The sequence below is a fragment of the Mytilus galloprovincialis genome, chromosome 8 (genome assembly GCF_965363235.1).
Source record: "Mytilus galloprovincialis chromosome 8, xbMytGall1.hap1.1, whole genome shotgun sequence".
NCBI classification, from domain to species: Eukaryota; Metazoa; Mollusca; class Bivalvia; order Mytilida; family Mytilidae; genus Mytilus; species Mytilus galloprovincialis.
In genome coordinates this window covers 48,839,708-48,845,648 of record NC_134845.1, presented here as the reverse complement: position 1 = coordinate 48,845,648, position 5,941 = coordinate 48,839,708, and the positions used below count along the sequence as shown (strand labels likewise).

Here is a 5,941-nt window from a genome sequence, read left to right as displayed (position 1 = left end):
ACAACCGATAATTACAGTGTGTTCCTGTGTTGTATTGTGAATATCCCTTTGGTATTTATTTTTCAACAGTATTTTTTTAGATAACTAGTTTAGTTCTCTTGTAGTAACAGTATTGTAGAGAACATTATGATAAGTTTCCACGCATGTATTCTTTCTATCTAAGCTGATATCGCTGCCTAGATCAGTTGCAAAATAAACCCTCTCCGGTGGCAAATAAAATATTCAGAAGACTTTATAGAAATGGTAATTAAATATATTACTTAAAGATTACTTTGAGATACTGTACGTCCATTTGTTTTTGTAATTTCTGAATTACGATGCATGTGGTGTTCATTGTGAGATATTTCATGTGCTTATTTCTGTTTGTTTATAGTATAATCCAGTTATGCTGTCGGTAACATCCGTTCTTCTCATTTGCATATTATGCAAATATGCAATGAGCTTACCTTGTTTGACAAATGAATCAGAGAAAGACTTCGATGACTCCAGGAAAGCTCTGACTGCTCTAGAAACGTATCTTGGAAATACTGTAAATACATTGGAGAGCGACATCCAGAAAACCCTCAATACATTAAAGACTCATTTAGGAACGTTGAAAAGTAATGTTGGGAGCAAGGTCAAGAGGCTTGATGGTGATCTTAAGGTTTTGGAAGAAGTATTTAGAAGTAAGTCTGGGATTAAATCATTAGGGTTACATATAATAGTTATACTCTGATAAAGACATAGAGAAGAATGAAACAATTTATGAATCGTTATCCTGCTTACGATCGAAAGTTTTTGTGTTTCGTTGGTTGAGATATATCTTAAACGAGTCCTTTCTGACAAATTCACCTCAGACGAGAAACTCACTTTATACGTGAAACTCACATAAAAATTTGCTAAATTTTTTCTGGTGAATCTAAATTCACGTTAAAATTCCCTGTGTATCGCATAGTCCTTCGTCTGTCAAAGACACCACCTTTGGATGGGTTTTGTTGAGTTGCTGTAACATTACACCATCACAATAATCCACAAACTCATATCTAAAGAATTGTGTTGTATTGATTTTTATTTCAGAAAAGAAGTGGATAAAACATAATGGACATTGTTATTATTATGCCCACGAAAAACATGACTGGTTTACAGCAGAGGTAGGTTACCAGTTTACCATCCTTCAGTAGCACTTCTTTGTATTTTTGTTTTATAATATAAATGGTCCAGTCTCGGTATTTTCTTGAATTAAGGAAATTGAGAATGGAAATCGGGAATATGTCAAAGAGACAACAACCCGACAAAATAGCAGAACACAGCCAAAGGTCACTAATTTCAATCGTATACACAGCGAGAAAAATCCCGCAGCCGATTGCGGGTTTCAACTGGCCCCTTACACAAAAATGTGTAATAGGTCATTGAAAATGGACGTCACACTAAACTATTAAACATTTAAATGAACTAAAAGTAAAAAAAAACATACAAGACTAACAAAGGTCAGAGGCTCCTGACTTGGCTTCAGCTTAAACAAAAATGTGTACTAGTTAATTGAAAATGCATATCATTTCAAATCAAGGTGTTTCCATTATTAAACACTTAGTAGTACATCCAGTATCCTTGTAATACATATTGTTCTTACAATTACTTCCATAATACATTTTTTGTACTATTGGTGATTCCGTCTTTAGGTACAGAAGGCAAATTGCGATAGATTGCTGGGCTCCAGTATCAAACATTACATAACATGCACAAACACACACACCGACTAAAGAAAAACGATTTCTTTAAAATGTTCAGCTAATATTCATATACTAAACTCGATAATTACTGTTTGACCGATTGGTATCAGCACATTTGACATCATGATACACCCTTCTGAAAGAAACAAACAAAAAAATAAAAAAGTACTAATTCAAAGCAAGAGATGTTTTAAATAAATAAACTCATCATAGATACCAGGACTAAATTTAGTATATACGCCAAACGCGCGTTTCGTTTACAAAAGACTCATTACATGCATAAGTGACGCTCGAATCCAAAAAAGTTAAAAAGGCCAAATAAAGTACGAAGTTGAAGAGCATTGAGGACCAAAATTCCTAAAAGTTTTGCCAAATATTGCCAAGGTAGTCAGTCTATGCCTGAGGTAGAAAAGCCTTAGTATTTCAAAGTCATCTTCTGGAAAGTGACATATATATATACACTGTATACATGTAGTTAAGTCATATAATAGCAACTTGTGAACGAATTTTTCCTCACGGAAAAAAAGATAATTCTTAAATATGCAACTGACATAATGTTATATCAAACATATATGAGTATGATACGTTGGAAAACAAACAAAAAGAAACAAAACACTATTAAATGCTGAAAGAGGTTTGTACATTAACAAGCACACTGCATATCCTATCGTTCAGAAGATTCTCTAATATTATTGTACCCTGGTATCACTGGTATTCGACATCCAAAGATCAAACGGACACGTGCTAAACTAAAAAAACAAACAAATGGGTCTTTGTTTTGGTGGAAATGCTGTTTCATGACATATAAGTACATCTCTTTTTTATTCGAAATAGTAGAATAACGTTGAACTAATTTGACCTGACCCTAATATAACTTGTACCATAGCTCTAAAAACTAATAATATATTTATTCATTCCTCTTGTTTTTCGTTGTAGCGTCGATGCAGGGAAATTGGTGGATACATCGTTAAAGTCGACGATTCTTCCGAAAACACATGGATTTCTGATAATAAACCAATAAGTACATGCATGATTGATATATACTTTTTCTAAACTATTTCTATTGTTGCAACTTATGGTTAGTTCTAAAACCTTTTATTCAAAATTTATACCTAATTCTAATATGATGTGCTTCTTTCGCTTTGTAAACAACAGCGTGATAAAATTCTCGATGCATCTATACTTAACGCAGACTCGTAGATGTACATATTGATGGTTGTTACTAATTACATGTACCTCCCACGCTTATCCACATGTATCGTAACCTATGTGCAATCACTTTATCGATTTAGTTGTGTTCAAATTGAAATTGAAAAAGAAACTACAGAATCGTTATTCCAAGTCTAATGCATAACAAAAAGAATTAATGCACAAGAGCTTAAAAAATGTATAAAATAATATAAAAAAAATTAATTCCGCGAAATTTCATGAATGCTCTTGGCGCATTAACGTCATACGAATGAAAATTCTCAAGCTGAAGTTCTTCCGTTACGTTTACGTCCTAAGCTCGGATAATATCGTATTAAAATGGAGTGTTGAGGTAAGTGTTTTTTCATTTTCTATTCTATTGCATTAATCGCATATTTGTGGATTTCAGGATGTCGACATGGTGGTTCACTCCTTATTTTCGAAATGTCAACTGTGGATTTGACAGTAAATAGAAGCCAACGAACAAAATGTTGGGTTAAGATTTATAAGGATTGAACACAATTTTTCTAGTGGTTATTTAAGGAAAAGTTATGGCAAGACCTAGATTTTTTTGGAATTTGTAGCTTTTATCTTACCGGTGGTAAATTAGAACACCCATACCCACGTCAATCTTACCTTCGCTTCAGTTTTCAAATTACCGTATGTGTCCTATTAGAATCGAAATAATTCATGGAAGCCATAGATTTGTTGGACATTTACACATGGCCTGGGCAGTGCTATTCGTTAATTTTATCCCTCGTGAACGCTCAGGATAAGATTCGAATAGTACGGCCCATGCCATCTGTAAATGTCCAACAAATCTATGGCTTCCATGAATTATTTCTTCAACTAAATATGATGAAGTTGTGAAAATATTATACACTCAATCAAAAGTATATCCTAGCATTGCTATTTTCATTTAGTATTTTGAAATTAAGGTAGATGGGGGCTCTAAATTAAAATCCATAGAATTTTTAATGATTTGTCAAAACGTAGTTTATATCATGCTTTTTTTTTAAATATAATAAAAAAAAGTATGGGTCACCGGGCTTTTTTTCACGCTACAGGTTGTGCAAACTGTCACATTTTGTATAGATTTTACATGGAAAACCCAATTTTGTGTGATAAAAAGAAAACAAAACCATAGAATTTAAAGATAAAATGTGAGATGATAGCTGTAATAATATGCTTTCAGATAAAAAAAAAAAAAAAAAAAGAAATGATGAGGTCACCTGAGTCGTTTTCTTGCAACAAAATAAAATAGTAAATTCACAACATGTTCTTTTATAAAAATTACTTAATCTGAGTCATCTTCTCTTACATCTGAGTTATCTACCCTTATACGGCGAAGTTAAAAGAAAAAAAGGATCAAACAAAATTTTTTTTTTTGGTGTAAAATACAGCCGTAAATATGATAAAAAAACATAATTTTCTTTTCAAACCTGAAAAGTCTTTCACATGAATTACCTACTATTCTCAAATTTTAAACATTTTATTAAAGATCTAGACAGATTGTTATCTGCTACTTCAAAATCCAAGAAGGAGGAAGACACCCCAGCTACAATGTACCTTAAAATATATTGTCTATGTTTATTTCGTAGAACATGTTCATTACTGGATAGGATTGACAGACCTGAATGAAGGAGATTGGCGTTGGACTTTCGATCAGTCACGTCCGACGTACACATTATGGAACAATGGCTATGGTGCAAGAGGAACTAAATACAATTGTGTTGCTTACAATACTGGAAAACATCATTTCAGGGTTTGGTTTGAGTATACTTGCTCGACAAAGTTTTATTACATCTGCGAACACAACTTTTGTAAGTCTGTTCACATATTGTATTTATAGTTTTATAAACAGAAAAAAAATACTTTTAAAATAGAAAATCTAAACATATGTAAAAGATATTTTTAACACAAATAATTAAGTAATCAAGAGAAAAAATACTTTAAGATATACAGGTTTACAAACACTACAGAAAACTAAAAATTGAGGTACAAAAATTCCAACCAAAATGAAAACCTGATGGAAGGTTGACACCCATGTGCGTTGGAAGGGCGATGAATTACTGCCCCTGACTTATTCATGTTATTACTTCATTTGATAAAGATATGGAGATGTTAGATGTCAACAGAGCTGTTATCTATTATAATATGTCGTGCTTCTTTCTTTATGTGAACAAACCCATGCTCTACATCCATTGACATGTGTTTGCACATACATATATTGACTTCTTCAGAATCATGAATTTTATCAAATTATCATGCACTTAATATATTTCCTTAACTTTAAAACACTTTCAAACTCTTAAATGGTGCACATAATGGTACTAATTCATTTATTATGACTGTAATGTGTTGAATTCCGAAATTTACATATTTGACCTCGATATACGACAACCGTTCATGCTGGCTGTTTAAACTCTTCCCTCTGAAAAATCACAGTGCCAGCCGTTAGTGTCTTTACAAGAAAACAAGGGAGTTGCTTGGAAGAGCCTACACAAACGCTTTTATACTTATCTGACATATAAATTACCTTAATTGTCCAATGCAGATTGCAAGCTATACTTTATTGTAGTTTTAACACGGGTAGGCCTTATATTCGTGTTATTTTTGCCCTCACTATCGCCCGGGTAAAAATAAATACGAATATAATGCCTACCCATGTTAAAATTACAATAAAGTATAGCTTGCATCAATTATTTCTTAAATAATATACGGACATTGCACATCATTAATTTGTTTTGCTCGAAAGAGACCTTACAAATATTTACTGAAAATATTTTCTCCGTGTCTTGCCCATGAAAGGCCCGGAACGAAGTATAAATTGGAAATACAATTAACAATAAGACCAAAGTATGCAAGTTTCTTTTCATTAAATAGAGTGTATAACGACGGCTGACACATGTGGAGCAGGATCTGCTTACCCTTCTAAAGCACCTGATAGCACCTCAGTTTTACGTGGGTTTCGTGGTGCTCAGTATTTAATTTTCTATGGTGTGTTTTGTGTACTGTTGTTTGCCTTTTTGTCGTTTGTCGGT

The 5,941-nt window shown here is 32.8% G+C and overlaps 1 long non-coding RNA gene across 1 annotated transcript; it reads left to right on the top strand.

Moving 5' to 3' along the window:
- The first annotated feature begins 378 nt into the window (after positions 1-378).
- LOC143043334 (uncharacterized) lies at positions 379-4,702 on the top strand. Its single transcript, XR_012968318.1, has 4 exons — positions 379-665; positions 1,057-1,130; positions 2,646-2,730; positions 4,499-4,702. It is a non-coding gene; the product is annotated as an uncharacterized LOC143043334 (long non-coding RNA).
- The last annotated feature ends 1,239 nt before the right edge of the window (positions 4,703-5,941 follow it).